The sequence below is a fragment of the Oryctolagus cuniculus genome, chromosome X, assembly GCF_964237555.1.
Source record: "Oryctolagus cuniculus chromosome X, mOryCun1.1, whole genome shotgun sequence".
NCBI lineage: Eukaryota > Metazoa > Chordata > Mammalia > Lagomorpha > Leporidae > Oryctolagus > Oryctolagus cuniculus.
In genome coordinates this window covers 114951049-114972016 of record NC_091453.1, presented here as the reverse complement: position 1 = coordinate 114972016, position 20968 = coordinate 114951049, and the positions used below count along the sequence as shown (strand labels likewise).

The following is a 20968-nucleotide window of genomic DNA, read 5'->3' as shown; positions in this document are numbered from 1 at the left end:
TGCCTGAGCACTAGCCTGAGCACTAGCCCCAGTGGATATAATATTTGTCTGCTCTGTCCCAAGGACCACACAAAGGATCTGTGCAGTCCTCAGTGTAAGCTCAGATTCCCCTGCAATGTCTCTCACTGGTAGCCAAAGCCACCTGAATTTGTGACGTCTCCCACCAAGACTGCTCACGTCTCAGCCACACCATGAGTTCTCCCACACACTCTCAGTTTTTCTTTTTTTTTTTTTTTTTTCACAGTCCCGGTTCATAAACTCCACACAGTCATGGTTCATAAGTTCCACACAGTCACGAGGTCTTAGTCTCCTGTTATTTCTCCCCATCAGAGTCAGGTTTTTCTGCTTGGCTGAGGGCTGGCGCAGCTGTTACATATATCCAAAATGACACCTGCTCTATTGTCTCACTCGCCTTTGTAAGGTGAGTGGAGAGAATCATGTCCGTACCAGTCGCTTTTTTTTTTCCTCTCCTCTAGTTAGGCTGGTGTACTTTCCCCCACAGGGCTTCAAGCCTCATTCCCTCTAGGCTCTTCCTGCTGCTTTTCTGCCAGTGCCTTGGGCTACTATGGTTTCAGCTCACCTCCCTTTCCAGCACTGGAGCAGAGACTCTCTCGGCAGCTGGGCTCCCAAGCCATGGGCGCCCATGCCCTCCACTTAGGTCCACTGTGTCCCTCTAATTCCAGAAGAGTTTCCTCTGCAGTTTTTTCCCTAACTCTTCCCTGAGACTACAGTATCTCCACTTTTATTAAACTATATTTTCCTGGACTATCAGTGAGTTCCCTCCCTATTCTGCCATCTTGGCGCCCTTCCCATGATATACTTTCAATTTGCTTTATATGCACAGGCTTAATGCTCCACTACATATAGTATTCAACCAGTAGTAAGTAGAAAGACCATTGTTCCACAGGAATATAGACAAAGGCTATAAACAATAATCAAGTCATAAGATATCAGTTTCACTCTTATACATTCAGGTTTTTTGAATTCTATGTTAGCTTCCACAAATCAGAGAAAACATCTTTTATTTTCTTTTTGGGTTTGTCTTTTTTTTTGTATTTTTGGGTTGAGCTTATTTCACTAAGCATAATACTCTCCAGTTCCATCCACTTTCTTGTTTTGAAGTACACATAAAGTTCATTTTTGTTCAGTGTTCTTTACTTTCCATCATGAAAAGCTGTTCCTGAGGAACTGAAACCCCAGAAGATAACTGCGGCAAAAACATGGCAAATTTTTTTAGCATATAAATGATTCAAAGAATTCTTTAAGAGAAGCAATGTTTAGGAGATAGAAGAAGGAAAATGCAGTTTCTGAAGAGAATTGTTTTAATTATTATCCAAAAAGCAAAGTCATATGACTATATCCAAGGACATAAAGTTAAGAATAATTTGAATTGGGACAACGATCCATCAATCCCAAAGCCATTGGGCATCTGAGCATCTTGAATTGCATTGTTTTCTTTCTTAACTCTGTCTCACTGACATATCAAAGGACCATTCCCACACAATTAAATGATAGCTGTCACTTTGTTAGAATTGAAAATTTCAATCCAGTAGTCATCAGGATCTTGAATAAATGCTAGGCCTTTCATTTTACCATCATCAAGGTTCTTCACAATTTTGACTCCCAGTTCTTCAAATCTTTTACAAGATTATGCACATTACTAGCCGGCGCCGCGGCTCACTAGGCTAATCCTCCGCCTAGTGGCGCCGGCACACCGGGTTCTAGTCCCGGTCGGGGCGCCGGATTCTGTCCCGGTTGCCCCTCTTCCAGGCCAGCTCTCTGCTGTGGCCAGGGAGTGCAGTGGAGGATGGCCCAGGTGCTTGGGCCCTGCACCCCATGGGAGACCAGGAAAAGCACCTGAATCCTGGCTCCTGCCATCGGATCAGCGCGGTGCGCCGGCCGCAGCGCGCCGGCCGCTGCGGCCATTGGAGGGTGAACCAACGGCAAAGGAAGACCTTTCTCTCTGTCTCTCTCTCTCTCTCACGGTCCACTCTGCCTGTCAAAAAAAAAAGATTATGCACATTAGAAACAGCAATTCCAATGTAACCAAATCTTCAAGGGTCTGAATTGCCACTGTGGTAACTCTGGATCTCAACATCTTCAGTTCCTCAATTGTGTGTCAGCTCAAGGATAGCTTTTCTGGAAAAATGCCCATGCTATTCTTTCATTTTTATCTTTGGGGGTGTCATTTTTATGCTCCTATGCGAAGAAATAGAGTGAAAATTTCATAGAAGAAAAATCTAATTTTTTAGATTAGCATCATTCCAATAAATCAAGGATAGAAATCTAATGACTTCTTGGAATCCTTAATTTGTGGCATGGTCTGTTGCAATAAAAAATCCTTGGTGCTGGAATCCACATCAGAGCAGCAATTCAGGGTGGCCTCGCCAATGATACACACTACTAAGTCTCACCTCCATCCATTTTCTAACCACTTATTCTTACTCAAGAGTGTTTCATTCTGTTTTCTATTACTATAAATTACTCAAGGTTGAGTAATTCAAAGGAAAGAAGTAAACTTCTTTGGGCTTATGGTTATGGAGGCAGGGAAGTTCATGATGAAATATTTTCATTTGGTGAAGTCTTCATGCTGTGTTATAACATGGCAGAGGGCATCATTTGGTGGGAGCACATGAAAGTGTGGCAAGCAGGCAAGTACAGAAGAAAAGAAAGGAGACTAAACTCCCATGAGAGCTAACCCGTTTACACACAAAAAGGCATAAATCCACTCATAAAGTCTCCACTCCCCATCACTACCTCATTGTGAAAGTAAGTTTCATCATGAGTTTTCATGGGGAAGACCATACTCAACAATAGCAATGAACACCTTTTGACCAGGCTCAACCAAAGCCAATACTAGCTAATATGGCATCTTTGTGCAAATTTAAAAGGTGTCGATTGCCCTCTTTGCATGGACACAGTTCTGCTCCAGCATGTGGGCATGATCAGTGGAGCATGGACTATATGTACCCCAATCCTTTATTCTTAAAGTCAGGTGACTTTCTGCATTACAAAGCTACATGATCACAAATCACAACACTGGGAGCACAAATGTTGCTTTTTCCCAAAACACTGCTCACCATCTGTTAATGGGTCCCCATCACAGTAAATATTACCTTCTTTTTCTGATATATTGATTTGAAAGGTAGAGCAACAGAGATGGAAAGAGGGAAGGAGAGAGGGAGAGAGAGAAAGATAGAGGGGGGAGGAATCATTCATTTGCTAGTGAACTCCCCAAATGGATGCAACTGTTGCAAGCAACAATTTGACCCACTATACCACACCAGCCCTGATTCCATTTTCTTTCTTCTAGTTGTTCAGGCCAAAAACTTTGCTGCATCCTTGATGTTTTCCTTACTGTTACATATTAAATCTAGTCAATCAAGAAACCATATCATTTCTTTCTTCAGATATGAATCTCAATCAACCTGGAAAACAATTACAGGTGCTTTTTTAGGCTCTCCTGCAAGTTTGGAAGCTTTTTGAGGCAAAGACAATACCTTATTCACTTTCATGTGAAGTGAAGACAATTGCTTACAATCTGTGTTGTGATGCCCCAGTGAAGGAATCTCTACCATCATAGCACCCAAATATCAACATTACAAGCTCCTTTTCTCTTGTTTCCTGAGTCTATTTCTTAAAATTTTTATTTATTTACGAGAGAGAGAGAGAGATCCTCAAGTGTCCATAATGGCCAGAGGGGCCAAAGCCAGGAGATGGGAATTCAATCCAGGTATCCCACATGGGTGGCAGTAATCCAATTATTTGAGCCTCCTAGAATATGCATTAGCAGTAAGTTAGAGTCAGGAGCTGGAGCAGAGTATCAAACTCACTGATTCTGATGTGGAATGTGGGCATCTTAACCATCGTAACTGCCAGGCCAAATGTCCACCCCCTGAGTCCATTTTAAGTACTGGCATTTTTGGCACATCCAACTCATTCACACTAAGGTGTTAGTGGCATAGCATATCTGTTGCTTTCATGTGAATGCTTGAGGCCCACAGGGAAGGAAGAGAAAAATATTGAAAAAGAAGAATGGTAGAAAGAAAGGCCCATGGGACAATTTCACCTTGCTTTTGCCTTTTCCATTACACCAACACCTCACTATGGTACAGAAGTCCTTGACTGGCCACACTATAAAATGTTTCATACTCAGTATGGAGTATTCTGACTTTTTTCCAGCTACTCTACTCATACTGGAAAACACTGAAAGTCATCTAAGACATTGAAAAGATTTCTTTATAAAAGTTACACAGTAGCAGAAAGGAACAATCTAACCAAGATGAGGGAAATTACTAAAATCTTTCAGAAAATAATTTGGCTTTCTGCATCATAAGCCTTCAATTCAGTAATGCCCCTTCTGAAAATCAATCCTAATACAGAGGCAGGGATAGGGGACAGGCATTCAGAAAAAGAATTATGTACAATAATACCTATTTATAATGATGAAGAAAATGGACAATCAAAATGCCCAGCAACTGGGGGTTGTGTGAGTAATATAAAGGAATACTATGCAATGAATTAAAGGAGTATTTCCAAGGAATATTTAACGACATGGGGAAATATTCATGATATAATTTAAGTTGATAAAGCAAAACACAAAGCTACACATGCAATATGCACTTATTGTTGTTTTTATTGCTGTATATACAGTAGCTAGAACAGTGCCTGGCACATAATAGTATATAGCTTAATAAATTTATGGGGACCAGCACTGTGGCATAGAGGGTAAAGCCGCCGCCTGCAGTGCCGGCATTCTATATGGGCGCTGGTTTAAGACCCCACTGCTACACTTCCGATCCAGCTCTCTGCTATGGCCTGGGAAAGCAATAGAAGATGGAGCAAGTCCTTGGGCCCCTGCACCCGTGTAGGAGACCTGGAAAAAGCTCCTGGCTCCTGGCTCCTGGCTTCTGATCGGCACAGCTACGGCTATTGCGGCCAATTGGGGAGTGAACCAGCAGATGGAAGACCTCTCTCTCTGCTTCTCCTTTTCTCTCTGTGTAACTCTGACTTTCAAATAAATAAATAAATCTTTTAAAAAACAAATTCACATGCTTTAAAAAATAAATAAATTTATGTATATATGTATATTTAAAATTCAGCATTTATAATATAGTCATTTAATGACTAAAACAAATGGTGTTCAAAATATGTCAAGCTCTATTTTAAAGCTTTACATGGTATGCATACTTTGTTTAATCTTTAATTTTTAATCACATTCCTCTTGAGTCAGTTACTGGCATTATCCCACTTTTTTAATTTTTACCTTTTATTTATTTTCATTTTATTTGAAAGACAGAGAGAACAGAGATCTCCCATCCAGCTAATTCACTCTTGCAAATGCCAGCAACAGCTGGGTCTGGATCAGGCTGAAGCCAGGAACTCCATCCAGGTCTCCCACATAGGTGGCAGGGAATCAAGTATTTGAAACATCACCACTGCTTCCCAGGATGTGTATTAGAGAAAAGTTAGATTGGGAGTGGAGGAGCAGGGACTCAAACCAGACACTCAAACATGGGATGTGGTCATTCCAACACTGCACCAAACACCACCCTTTCCAGTTTTTACAGATGAGAAAATTGACAATCTGAGAACAGAAGTGATTTTGCTCACAGACACATAGTTACTAAATGTCAGAGCCAGTATTCAATCCCAGGCAGACTAATTCCAGGACTCAAACTCTTTAATAATATAGCAGTACTTCATGCACATTTAAGGAACAAAGACAGGGAGAAAAGAAAGCACCAACATGCTATCAGTGCCCTCTTTTGATTTTCTCTATTTTCCAAATTTCTTACAATAATTATGTATTGCCTTTATATTCCAATTTTTTGAATCAACAATTCTGCTATTAACCAATCAATGACACCAAGTTCTTAGAGATGAAGGCCAGCCCTTGGTCCTGACTTTCACTTATCACTTGGGGCAGAATAGCCCCCACCCCCAGAGTCTGAACCTGACAGTATGCTCTGATTCTCCCCTGCCAAACCCACTGACTCCAAGCTGCAAGAGTGAACAATCCTTCCTGGCCAAAGATACAGCTAACTCTGTGCCCCTGTGCAGTTGCCTTACCTCATCACTAGCTTTCTGACTTACTTCGGTGTAACCCCTGGTGCTGCCTTTGCTACCTAAGTAAACCCTCTGCCTCCTGGCAAACTCCACCTCCAGCCCCACTGCGCCATCTCTATCTTTCACTCTTGCAGAGCCTGTAGGTTCAGTATGTTGTCACTGCAACACCCAATGGGACAACAAGAGAGGAGGGTCTGTGTGCAGAGTCCTTGCAGCACACAGGATTCAGGGACAAGCCACAACAGCCCTCTCTTTCCTCTGTGACTTCTTCACATCCCTCTTCAATTACAGACCCCAAGCTGATCACATCACTCTAATAAGGCCCTGATCAATGCTATGGAGTTATTTTATGATTCCTGCAGATTGTATTCTTGTTATTATTACACATCACAGCATCACATTAGCTTTCAAAAAACAAACCAGCATTGATTTGCTGACTCATTCTATGGTCTCCTATGACGCCCAGATCTTTTCATTATGTTTGCATCTCCAGGCAAGGAGAGAATTGATTTCCTCTCCAGCGCTCCGTGAGAGGTTCCTGTTCACTCGCTGCTCCCAATCTTCCCCTCGCCCTCAGTACTGAAATTGGAGAGGTGTGGAAAGCAACAAAACCCTGAGGTCTATTTATCAAACCCTGAGCAACAAGAAATCAAAGCAAAAGCATCACAAGTAAACTAAAGGCTTATCTCTACTTTCACCAAACCTCTCCAGGTTTTGCTTGAAAAGGTTGGACAGCGGAAGTAAATTTGATTTTATTGATTGAAAATTAATAATACAGTCTCTTGGCTCCTCTCTCTGCTCTCTTGGCTTCTCTCTTCTCTCTCTAGCCTCCTCTTCTCCTCTCTCACTCCCCTCTCTCCTTTCATCTCTCCTCTTTCTCTCTTACTCTCCTTTTCCTTCTTCACCCCTTCCCTCCAGTCTGCTGCATTTTCCCAATAAAGCCTTTCCCTTACTCCAGTGTTTGGTGTGTTTTGTGATGGCCTAACAGAAATAACAACATTGGTACATTGGCTGGGAAAACCTTACATTGGTGATCCAGCATCCCCCAGTGACTTTGCTCTCCCTTTGGGGACCTCTGAGCTTCTCTGGGGTCCTGCATTTCTGCCAGTAGCAAAACAAACCCCCAGAACTCCTTCCACACCACCAAATGCTCCATGATCTCCAACCACACACCGGCCTTCCAAATTCAGAGGTAAGACGCGGAACAGGAAATTCTTACAGTGACCCTACTTTGAGTTGTGGTCTACTGTCTTCTGCTTGTCTGAAGCTTTTCTTTTTTTTTTTTTTTTTTTTTTTTTTTGACAGGCAGAGTGGACAGTGAGAGAGAGAGACAGAGAGAAAGGTCTTCCTTTTGCCGTTGGTTCACCCTCCAATGGCCGCCGCTGCAGCCGGCGCACCGCGCTGATCCGATGGCAGGAGCCAGGATCCAGGTGCTTTTCCTGGTCTCCCATGGGATGCAGGGCCCAAGCACCTGGGCCATCCTCCACTGCACTCCCTGGCCATAGCAGAGAGCTGGCCTGGAAGAGGGGCAACCGGGACAGAATCCAGCGCCCCGACCGGGACTAGAACCCGGTGTGCCGGCGCCGCAAGGTGGAGGATTAGCCTATTGAGCCACGGCGCCGGCCCTGAAGCTTTTCTAAGTTGTAGTACTAGGCACTAACCACAACTCCTACTTAAGGCTTTTAGTCTCTATGGACACTGTCCAGGCAACAGTGGGTGTGAGTGATGACTCAACCTCTGTTTCCCTTTTACAGGCTAAGCCATTAACTCCAGTGGGCACTTGGGTGACGACCCTGCCTTCTGCTCCCATATTCTCTCATTAGTCAGACTGCCAGGATTCAAGGACGCTTGCAATCCACAGATCTGACTCTACAGGTCACAATGGGAACTTTTCTCTAACCGTGTTCCATACAATTCTTTAATATGGTCCCTCTCAAATTGGCTCCATGCCCTCAAATGTCAATGCCTCATCTTTAAAGTGGCCCCTCCATGGCGTGTTTGGCCCTGGGGGATCGGCCCAAAGTCAGAATGGGTTGACCCTGATATCATTCAAGATCTTTATCACTTCTGTGAGCATTCAGGAAAATGGAAGGAGATCCCATATGCTCAAGCTTTTCTATTTTTGATCTAAACCTTCTATGTGTACTGTTCTCTGGCTGAGGTCCTATTGGCCTCCAAGGTTTCCACTAGAGGTCAAGGGCCTAAGCTAAAACCTCTGCCTCCCACGTTTGTGGCCCCCAACTCTTCACTATCCCACTGTACCTCCCCTTCCCATCTAGGAATTCAGACTTTATCTTAGAACCAGGTCTGGTCCAAAGTCTACTCTCTCTGTCTTATCAGTTTGGGAATGATTGTCTCCATGCTTTCACTCTCCAGCCCTAGTCCTCCAACTTGTCTTTTGTCCCTCTCTGGTTCCAATTTTACCATAAGAACAGCAAGGGATTGGCACTCCCACCCTTTTGGGCTCCCTGCTTATTGAGAAACAAATTAGGTATCCCACCCTTCTGATGGCTCTTTTGTTTTATCATGAGCAAGCCAGACGGGAAAATCAGGTTTGGTACGTCGACCTCTGGCCCACCATCACCTTTGGGAGCTTTCTGGCAGCTGCCTGAACTCCTGTTTCAGAAGCAGCCCCATGTGGCTGACTATGATATCATGGGCCTAAGGTGTTCTAAGGAAAAAGGCAACTGTAACTAGACACTGAGTTTGAAGGAATTTCTCTCTCAAATCTAGGAAGATCACTACCTTTAAAATATTGCTTTGTAACTTGCTGAACTTATTTCACAATTTATTTTAACAGGTTTCCAGGTGATCAGTACTCAACGAAACAGCAATGGGAAATTAGTACTTGTTTTAGATGAATGCAATTTTAATTTTAAATGAATTCACATAGAGATATGATATCAGCATTTAGGTGTAACTGCTAATCTAAATTGGGTAAAGGCAAATGAGATAAATGTGTCTAAATGTAAACTTTGGTACTCAGCATGTTATATTCTATAGAAAATTATTTGGGTTTGTTTAACTAATATGTTTTTATAAACTAATCTGATTCCCTGTTAAAGCAATGAGTTAAAGTAATCTATTATATTCTCTTGACGTCTGTTAAATTCTAATTGTTTGAAAACAGCTGAGTTTTCATTAACAGCTATGGGTTATTTAAATATGTGATTATTTTCATTATGTCCTGATGTTAATGAATCTTATTTCAACCAGATATTTTGGATTTTGAGCCTTCTTGGCATCCTTGACAGGCATTCAAAAAATCAAAAATCAAAGTTCCAAAGAATTTGGACTCTGAAATTTCCAGTAAATTTTGGACTTCAGTTTTTCCAGTTTGGGCCCAACTGAAAAAATCGAAGGATATATACGTCTCTCATCTTGTAGAGACACCAACTAATCAGGCTATTTGGACTATATTAGAAGTACTGTCAAGATGTGAAGTGGTGCTAAATTTTAAGTTTCTATAATATAAAATGCTACTACTACAAATGTCTGAAAGTTAAAAAGTCTAATGATCTTGTGTTAATAGACATGATGGTTAGCTTAATGAGAAAGCCCCAGAGGTCTAAAAGTGTTAAATGCTCTGTAAAATCCTACAGGTGCTTTCAAAAGGGCTGTGTGAAGTAAGCAAATGCCTCTTGTTGAGTTTATAATAAGTTTATAATTTTAAACGTGGCAACTTAGTCTTTTGTCATCCACAGATTTTTTTTTTTTTTGGACAGGCAGAGTTGGACAGTGAGAGAGACAGAGAGAAGGGTCTTACTTCCATTGGTTCACCCCCAGATGGCCGCTACAGCCAGCATGCTGCACCAATCCAAAGCCAGGAGCCAGGTGCTTCCTCCTGGTCTTCCATGCAGGTGCAGGGCCCAGGCACTTGGGCCATCCTCCACTGCCTTCCCAGGCCACAGCTGAGAGCTGGACTGGAGGAGGAGCAACTGGGATGGAGTCTGGTGCCCCAACCAGGACTAGACCTGGAGTGCCAGTGCCACAGGTGGAGAATTAGCCTAGTGAGCCATGGCGCCGGCCATCCACAGTTTTATATATCAGATTTGCTGCTCATAAAACTAAAACATTGTTGGTTCTGTGTTCAGCTGTCCTTCTACAGGTTCTGATGAACTTTTTCCAGCCACATCTATTGTATTCAGTATTTTGGGATGACTCTGTAAACAGATGAAGCCAATAATATATTAAAGGTACCAACTGAGAGAAAGTATGGTTAACTGAGGTTACTAAGAAGAGAAAGTAATTTGAATCAATTGGTAATTTACAAAAAGGAGTTAGATGTTTAAAAAAGCTATTATTGAAACTACTATATTTTTCTATTATGTTATGTTATATGTGTATACATATTGTATGTCTACATGGGAAAATTTATTAAGAGTTTTATTTTAATTGTCTTATAGATAAAAGATTGCCCACAAATTTGAACAGCTAAAATTATTCAAAGATACATTTTAATTCATGTGACCTGAATCTCTGTACCAGATGTTTTAAATTTGTTGGTAGAAAGAAACTAAAAAGATGTTATATACCTGTGTTTGAATTTGCTGGTTAAACAAGCTACACCATGTTAAATATTTGAGATGTTTCCAAATACATGTATTCTTAAAATTTATAGAAGGCATTGGGCCTTCTGGTAAATGTTTTCCTAAATTGTTATCTAATGGTTAAAACTGCTTTCTAAGTTTTCATTTGATATTGCTATTGTCAGTAAGCGATCTGGGACTGGCTCCCTCATTTCTCTTCTAAGCCCGACTTGTTCTTCCATTTCTCTACTCTCTTCAAAGTAAGAAACTAATTCTATTCTGAAGGACTCTCCAAGATGCACAATTTGACCAGGAGCCAAGCGCTTCCACCTGGTCTCTCATGTGGGTGCAGGACCCAAGCACTTGGGCCATCCTCCACTGACCTCCTGGGCCACAGCAGAGAGCTGGACTGGAAGAGAAGCAACCAGGACAGAATCTGGCACCCGGACCGGCACTAGAACCTGGGTGCCAGCGCCGCAGGCGGAGGATTAGCCTAGTGAGCCGTGGTGCCGGCCAAGCCCACCTGATTATCAAGCCCCTTCCCTCAGGTTCTATTTGCCTCTCAGTCAGAGAACTTAGTTGTAGCTTAGATAGCACCTTTCTTAGGTTCTCTAATAATGACTCTGTCCTTTGTATCTAGCCCACTTGGGCCTCATCCTTTGTAATCATAGCCTCTACTCTAACATCAATGACTCTACTCCCAACCTGTGTGAACTGATGGTCCTCTCCCCCACTTAATATTGTATGATTGTTCAGAATTTCTCTACAGACAAACCCCGCTACCTGCAAAAGTTAAGTGGCCTTTTCTCCCAGTCTTGGCTGGGATCAGCTTTAAGCCATATCCATCAAACCGTCCTTACAAGGGTCCAGAGACACCCCCCCCATTTCCTCTACTCTATGAAATCCTCTCATTACCTGGTTAATGCCACACTTAGGATCATTGGTTGCTATTCTCACCCTGACTTTCATACTACAGTGTCTATTTAAGTGTTTACAGCAGGTGATAATGGAATAAACCAAGGCCTTCAGCAACCAGGCAGTCAACCAAATGCTGCTACAGGGATATATTCGGCTCCCCACCCAGGAGACAGCGGCTTGATACATTGCCCCATGCCAGTGAAGAGTATCTTGTCACCCCATGTCAGCAGGAAGTAACTCTAAAGACAGATCGTCTTCCCTCTATCTCCTGGACTTTTGGGACTAATGTAATCCCATACAACGCCTGCTTTATAAAAAACAAAAGGGGGAAATGTTAGGAAACTGGAGCAGTTTTATCTATGGCACGATCTACACCCTGATTTACATCCTATGCCCTGGATCCTGCCGCCATTGCTGAAAGGCAGGTGGCCACATGGCCCAACCACTGGTGTCAAGCTCCACCCCCATCCAAATGGGATTCACTGCTTCTGCTTCCCTGTCCGCCCTCTGGCAAAGTTTTAAAAGAGCCTGTTGCTGAACACATGGTTCTCTTGGCTCCTCTCTCTGCTCTTTTGGCTTCTCTCTTCTCTTTCTAGCCTCTTCTCCTCTCACTCCCCTCTCTCCTCTCCTCTCTCCTCTCTCCTTTTCCTTCTACAGCATTAAAGTCCTCTAGCTGTGTAATTTTGAACAATTTTACCATCTACAAAATTGAAATGATTATAGTAGTCATTTCTGCTCTAATATGATGTATGTGTTGCTTAAAAGTCACCACATGTGTAAAACTGCATTAAAAGCCACAGCACTGGGGCAAATGTTGTGGCATAGTGGTTTAAGCCACCACTGAGGACACTCATATCCCATATAGGAGTGCTTGGCTCAAGTTGTTGTTCCTCTGCTTCCTGCTAATGCATCCTGGGAGGCATCCACATAGGAGACCAAGATAAAACTCCGGAGCTCTGGTCCTGGTTTCAGCCTGGCCCAGCCCTAGCTGTTGAGGGCATTTAAGGCATGAGCCAGTGGGTGAAAGATAGCTCTCTCTCGCTCTCTCGCTCTCTCGCTCTCTTGCTCTCTCACTCTCTCGATTTCTCGCTCTTCTCTGTAACTCTGCCTTTCAAATAAAGAAATAAAACTTTTTTTCAAAGCCACAAGGCTTATGGAAGAAAATGAGGTTCAAGGCACAACACTCAAGAACTTCATCAGCAACATATATTGAAAGATAAGAACTTGATGAAAAAAAAAGTATCACAGTTTTATGCATAAATGCTACAATAAATGTGACACTTTAAAAAGACCTGAAATTTGTTGGAGGAAGTAATTGTTGCATGCTGAAATCACAAGTGAAGAGTTGGATTTTTGTTTGTATGTGTGTGTGTTTGTTTGTTTGAAGCTGTTGAAGGAGAATGTCCTGAAACCAGACAGAAAGCTGTAACAGCAGAACACATGGTTTGGTGAGTTGAGATAGTTGGTGAATGTTGTTGAAAGATTGTATGCTTGTGTGCATGTATGTGTGTGGTTTTTTTGTTTGTTTGTTTCTAAATGGTTTAGTTCAGCTGGATGAAGTTTCTTGTGTTCATTTAGTGTTTCTCATAGAAGAAAGCATCCATCAGAAAATGTGAATTTTGTGTTATGCTCAAATTGTTCCCTAATATATCTGTTAAAGTTTTTAAAATATTCTCTGTTTACACTGAAACTTCTTCAAGTGCCTAGTATCTCTGAATCCCCCCCCACACACACACACAGATTAATGAATTCCTTTTTGGAGAACCAATTTGTTCTCTCACAAAATTCATTGTCTAATTTGGTGGCCATTAGACATAGATGGCTACTGAGTAATGTGTTTAGTAGAACTCACCACACAACTGAGGACTGAGTCGTGTAGTGAGTTCTACTAAGCACACTGCTCGGTAGTCATCCATGACTTTGACTTTCTTTGAAACCTATTAAATTAAAAGGTGATAGGAGCTTACTTTTACTCAGCTGTGCCAGGGACTGACCATGGGACAACCAAAGAGTGCTCCATTTTCTTTGGCCAAAGCCATTTCATTCCAAATCTGTGTATCTGCGTCTATGGTTTGTGATCATTTTTATCTCTCAAGTGATTTCCTGTGAATTCAATTTGTGATATTTTTCTCTTGAAGTAATGTGGAAGCTTCATCATTTTATTGATCTTACATGCCCCATTAACTCTATTAGTCCATGCAGTATATCATCGAAAGTGACAGGGAGATTGTAACAAAAAGTCCAACTCTGATTTTGATGTTTGACTATTGACAGCTTCAAGCTCCACCACTTCCCTTTTCCCATTTTGCCCCACACCTTAAAATGTCAATAAAAAAGCCTAGGTACTCCCTCCCTTGTCACTGGTAATGAAATCCAAATATAGAAAACCCTGGCTCACATACAACAACCTTCCTTCTGACTCCACCCCCATAGTCATCCTAAAAATTGGAGCCATATTTATACACATAAGATTAACCATAAATAAATAAAGAGTTCAACAAACAGTATGAAAAAAACTGTTCTTAAACATTCAAGACAAGGACTGTTCAAAATATCACATCTCAAAGTGTCAATTTCACTTCTATAGTTTACCTATTAGTTACCACAGATCAGGGAGAACGTATGGTGTTTGTCTTTTTGTGACTAACTTATTTCACTAAGTATAATGGTGTCCAGTTGCATTCATTTTGTTGCAAATGACACGATTTCATTTTTTTCTTTTACCACTGTGTGGTATTCCATGGTGTATATATCCTATAATTTCTTTATCCGGTTTTCAGTTGATGGAAATCTGGGTTGATTCCATATTTTAGCTAGTGTGAATTCAGCTGCAATAAACATGGGGGTACAGATAACTCTTTTATATACTGATTTAATTTTCTTTGGGTAAATTCCCAGGAGTGGGATGACTGGGTCCTATGCTATGTCTATATTATAATTTCTGAGGTATCTCCATACTGTCTTCCATAGTAGCTACACCAGTTTACATTCCCACCAACAGTGAGTGGATTGGGTACCTTTTTCACCACATCCTCACCAGCATTTGTTGTTTTTTAATTTCCATATGAAAGCAATTCTAACTGGGATAAGGTGAAACCTCATTGTGGTTTTGATTTGCATTTCCCTGATGGCTAGTGGTCCTCAACATTTTTTCATTATTGTAGTTGCTGACTCCATCCAATCAGCAAATGGAAAAGGTTTTGCTATTATGGATTTGGTTATTTAGTGCCTATTTTAATAGTCTTTCTTTCAGTTACAGTTTGCCTTCATCCTCAAAGACACAATATATCTTTATAAAGATATACATGGAGTATTTCAATACCTGCCACTGCACACAATCTGCAGACAGGATCTTAACTGCATTCAACTTTCCCTAAGAGTATGGCATGACACCACACTGATGATATCTTCCTTGAGGAGATTTATTTGAGACAAACACTCAGGATATGTGGACATTTACAAAGGAGCTCACAAAGGGGAATGGTCCATCACCCCCCCACACACACACACACACACACAAAGTACAAGGCTCCACACTTCAGTTAACTTCCTAGGAATCCTTTGGTAACCCAACGGTCATTCCATTCCTTATACTATCAAGATATAGCTATTGACCTTCTCAGCACCCACATCATTAAACTGAGCCTTACATATGTTAGATATTTGGGGGTTCTGGAACAATATTTTCATTGTTTACCGATTTTACTTAAGCCCACTTACACTGTTACTTGCAAATTAACCCATCTAACACAAGGCTCTAGAATTGATTTAAACTGCCATACAACAGGCAGTCCCATTAGTGCCTTCTAGATAGTTTATTCACTGTAGAAGTTTTATCAACCTCTTCTCATGCTTCCTGGAATCTCTGGTCCACCCTTAGTGAACATTAGTTGTGTTTTGGCTTATGGTGCAGAACAAAACAAAACAAAAAAACTGACTCTCTTTACTACATACCATTAGAGCAACAATTGCTGAGCTAGATACTGGCTCCTTCTGGAGATGAAGGCAACTCTTTGCACCCAGGTGCCCATTATGCTTTTGATTATTGAGGGAGCACCTCTCCTTATGAAATAAAATGATACTTACACAACGCAGCCATATCTGGGTCCTCTGGCATATCCCACATATTAAGGAGTGGCCTGCCCTGTTCTCAGTTTGCTGACAGAAATCATTTCATTGAAAGTGATTACCCTGCTCCCAAACTCTATGACTACTTTGAGAGCCCTTTTGGATAAAATGAGTTCTCAGAAAAGGGAGTGTGTACACTTTACAGATAGCAGTATTAGAAGAGACACTGGTGTCCATCCCATAACATGCATGTGCATGAAAAATAACAGGACCAAGTGTGAGAAAAACTGGCCAAACTTCAGTCATATTAGCACTGGAGGATACTTTGGTTAACACTTGGTCTCATATGCAATTTTTACAGACTCATGGTCTGTTGCCAACAGTCTGACTGACTGTTCCAATCTATGGAAACAAATCCTTAACCCAGGCTGCCCTTTTCTTGGAGTAAACAATCCTGAGAATGTATTTCCTTACAAATACTCAACATATAAATCAAGGACACAGATTTCACTACATATATTTAATGCCACAATACAAGGTCTCACCAAGGTACTTCTTATCCTCTCTGGAGTTCCAGACACTATTGATAGTGACCAAGACACTCATTTCACTTCTCAGAATACACAATGCTGAGTTCTTGAACAAGATGCTCAAAGGAACATTCACCTCTCTTACTGATTGCAAGCTGCAGGGCTTATAGAGCACCATAATGGCTTACTTAAACAAGCTCCAAGACAGTCAAGTTAAACATGGTGGGATTCTGTCATGGGTAGCAAAGAGTATGACTCCATTTTTTTACACTTGATCTTAGCCAAAAGGCCAAGAGTGATGAGTCCATTTTTAAATATCCAACTGCTGACAGTTTTTAATCCTCACTTACCCTTTCCCTTTTGTTCCGCATTTGAGCAAGTCCATAAAAAAGTCTGGACAATACCTCCCTTGATGCCAGTGGGGAAGCTCAAACAATTCAAACCCCATTCCATGCATAGAAACCCTCATCCCAGTCCTATGCTTTAACCACAATCAAACTAAACTCAGTAGTCCAGTTCTTCATTCATGCTAAATGGAGTTGCTTATGTGTGTGCCTTGGTCTCCCCTGAAAGCCTCAGGGCACAAGTACGCCTTTTTATACTGTGTTGGTGCCTATATAATATGATCAGCCTCAATTTCCAAACCAATTTGAGGTAAAGAGTTGATCCCTTTCTCCTCAAGGAAACCACAGGACAGAAATTCTGTCCATCAATAACTAATATAAGGGGCCAGCACTGTGGCATAGCAGGTAAATCCGCTGCCTGTAGTGCCGACATCCCATGTAGGTACTGGTTCCAGTCCCGCCTGCTCCACTTCTGATCCAGCTCTCTGCTATGGCCTGGAAAAGCAGTAGAAGATGGCCCAAGTGCTTGGGCCCCTGCGCCCTTGTGGGAGACCCAGAGGAAACTCCTGGCTCCTGGCTTTGGATTGGCCCAGCTCCACCTGTTGCAGCCATTTGGGGAGTGAACCAGTGGATAGAAGACCTCTGTGTCTCTCTGCCTCTATCTCTGCCTCTCTGTAACTCTGACGTTCAAATAAATGAATAAATCTTTTTTTAAAGAAAAATAACTAATATAAACCACACATTATGTTGCTACTGAAAGTTAATTCCACCTCCACAGGAAACTGACTTTCAGTCACTCAGGGGATTTTCTGAATTGTATCTGTGAATGAAGAAGACATTTTCAAAGCTTATATCACATGTCACAAGTCTCCCCCATTCTCACTTAACTACAGATTAATTTATCCTTAGGTGTATTTACAAAAGCTGACCTTTCCAGCTAGACAGAAAGGAATGCAACTTTCAGTGTCATCATCTATACAGAAATCCTGATAAAGAGTTTTACAGAAATGCAATGTCACAGTTACCATGGTATCACGAATCCTTGAAAAGAGGAGTTGGCATTACCCAAGAAAGCTTTCTTAATACTATCACCATCACATATTGGACCACCAAACAGCAATAAAAAACATAGCAGCAGTATGACTAAAGTTCTGACTGGATTTTATAGGAAAGAAATCTCTGTAAGAGGTTGTACAGTGAAAGCAATATTGACAAATGCCATAGCAACCAAAAATTCTTGTTGCCTTGTGAAAACTGAAATCTTCCTGATAGTGTGGTATTTGATATGTCTAGAAATAGGTGTATGAATAAAAGCTTCCCTTGGAATAAAAATCCATTCCAGGGTTGCTAGTACTGTTAAGAAGAGTGAAGTTTTGATTCTGGAAAAATCTCTTCTGTCTAATCCTGCACAGATACCAATTTCACCTTCCATTACCAACAGCTAGAAATTTGTATTTATGCAAGACTATGAAGCAGAGAGGCGCCTCCAGAGGCAACCACCACCATCAGTAGGGCTCTTCAAAAGTACTTAACCTCCGCAGAACAAAACTTTTTGTTTTCATTCTTGGCCTGATCACAGCCCTCACAGAGTTCCTTCTAACTTCCATTCTTCTTGCTTCGTGTTTTAGTGCTTCTCATTCTTTTGAAGATCGTTTCCCTCCTACTTTGCTGGTAGATTGGATGATGAATCAACGTCCTGTCAGTTTGGTGGTAAATCCTCAGCTCCCTAATTTTGCCTTGCCCATAGGTTTATGAACTCAAAGATACTTCCATTCAATTACAGTACTCACCCTAGCACTACTCCCTTTGCACATGAATGCACCTCTTTCCTTGGAGTCACTAAGCTTCCCTATTCCTATGTGAAAGGAATTTGAGTGGACAGGATTCTTTGTCCTTCTGCATCCTCCAGACTCCCTCATGCACAGGTTGTCAGGACCCACAACTCGATAAAGCAGAAAGAACATTGACTTGAACTCTTCCTCGGATATTGCCACTTGATGAACCTCTCAGATCCACATTCAATCCTACAAGTTGTCTTTCTCCCTCTCCATGTAAGAAAACGGAGGCTCAGAGTTGGAAGGGAAGCACTGAAAATACTAGTACTTGGGAAAAATAAGATTGCAAGCATTAACTCCTAGATGCCCACAGCAGTCCAGACGCCTCAGGCTGGTCCAGTTCCCCATCATCAGGCCTGGAGAACAAGAGCACCAGACACTGTAGGGCCAAGCCACTTCCTCCCTCTCAGATTGACAGAGCCAGCAACACCAAGAAAATATCGAACTGTCCTTTTGGGAGCCCACACTGTGGTCCACCTATGAACATAATCTTCCAAGAAGGCCAGGTACACAAAACGAGCTAACAAATTAGAGTTACATCCCTTGGTCCCTCTGTCTACTTCTCTCCTAGATCCTACCTATTCTCGCTAAGCCAGAGATATATTGCCCCTGCTAAGTGCTGGGCAGTGGAAATCTTTTTTTGATATTTGTCTTAGTAGTCCTTCCAGCCTTTCCCCTTGCAAGGAAGTTACATAGTCAGAAATGGAAACAAGCATTTGAATACCAGTAGAACTCAAGCTTGAACTCTGCACATATATGACAATAAAATAAAAAATACAGAGGACATGTAAGGACAAAAGAAAAGAGAAAAGAAAAACATCAATTTAAGAAGACCCACACAACATCAGTGCTTCTGTAAGCTTTGGAGTTTTTGAAGATGACACACAATTGTTTCTTGCAATTGTATTTCTCTTATCATTTTCTCTCTCCAGCCTCTCACAGAGCTGCCATTCACAGAAAACACATTCAGTGACGAATACTGAATTGGAATGTCCTACTTTTGATAATCCTGTCCTGTCAAGTTTATGTAAAATGAGAAGGGAGGAGAAAAAACTCAAATAAGAGAAGATAATGCCATAATTGAGACAATAATTCTTCCTCATACTTTTGCGATTAAAAACATTTTAACATTTGAAGGGGTGAATTCATGTCCTCACAGCCTCTGCTGTTCAATAATACAATTCATTAGGAGGAAGCAGAGAGAAATCTCCGTGTCATTAAGAACAGGGAACAGTGGGAAAACGAAGACCGTGTTACAAGCCCCATGGCCAAATTCAGAAATGAATGATAATTACATTGCCGTTCAAAATGTGCGGGCAATCCAAACACCCATTTTGCATCCCATCCGCATTTGCAGAAGGAAGAGGTAGCCAACGTTTGGAATGATGCACGGTAAAGCTCGTCCACGTTTAAATTATAATTCAGTTCTCATTAAGTGTCTGTGCCGGTAGCAACCCACATTTTGGCACAGCAGGCCCTCTCAAATTTATTTTCTCTTTGTTAAATCCAGTTTACTTTAATAGTTTGCCGAGCAGTATAAAGAAGCTGCACGGGGGTGGAAATCGATTCTGATCATATACCGGCTTTTCGAGGACCGCAGCGCCCACGCTCGAGCTACACGAGGGCATTTTCCTGGTTTCCCAAGAGATGGCACTTGCCCTGGACCACAGGGTCATGCTTAGCTAGGAGTAGGCTGATCTTTCTCCCCGGAGAAAACAAAAACGGTGACCAGGGCTAACAGTCTCAGCAACAGTTAGGGTGCCGAAGTCACCTCGGCTGAATTCAATGGCAAGTGCTGCTCTCCTGCGGAGACGACACCCTCCGGGCGAGGCAAAGACAAGCACCCGTTGCAGGCACAGATTTGCCAAAGAAATAAGATACAAAGTAGCTTCGAGTCTGCGTCCCGTGGGATGGCAGTTGGGACGCTAGAACACTTGGAATGGAGGGAGGAATAGGTGGAGGTGCCTAGAGGTCTCTGCAGTCACGCTCGGTGGGTAGCGGCTGGCTGGAGCCAAGGGCACTAGCGCAGTAACAGCTCTGGGGCACCAGAGGGCGCCGTGAGCACAATTTGTTATCGCCGGTAGCCGGGTGAGGGAGGGACATCCGGAAGAATGGGAACTGGAGCCACCTGAATCTCGGCTTTGTCGCCTCTGCCGACCCTCGGCTTCCAGAGCGGTCCACAGGGAGGAGACTGCACTTGCCAGGAACACGGGACCAGCTAAGATCAGATGACACCTCAGCAAAACGCAAATAAAAGAGGGGACGTCTCCAAAACACCTCCGGGAGCTCGTTTTGTTTTTGCTTTTTTTAAGATTGACTTATTTATTTAGAAAGAGTTACAGAGAGAGGGGAGAAGAGAAAAAATCTTCCACCTGCTGGTTCACTCCCTGGATGGCCACAGCAGCCAGCACTAGGCAATTCCAAAGCCAAGAGCCAGGAACTTCATGCATGTCTTCCACATGGTTGCAGGGGCCCAAACCCTTGAACCATCTTACACTGCTTTCCCAAGCCATGGAAGTGGAGCAGCCAGACACCAACTGATGCCCATATAGGATGCTGGCGTGGCAAGCAGTAGCTTAACCTGCTATACCACAACACTGTACAGGAGCTCATTTTTAAACTGTGGCTCCTCATGGTCTTCCAGAGAGTGGCTTCCTATATATCATACAGTGGAA

General features: G+C 42.2%; 1 pseudogene; it reads right to left on the bottom strand.

Moving 5' to 3' along the window:
• Positions 1–1504: 1504 nt before the first annotated feature.
• Positions 1505–19969, bottom strand: LOC100340440 (lactoylglutathione lyase pseudogene; annotated as a pseudogene).
• Between the last annotated feature and the right edge of the window lie 999 nt (positions 19970–20968).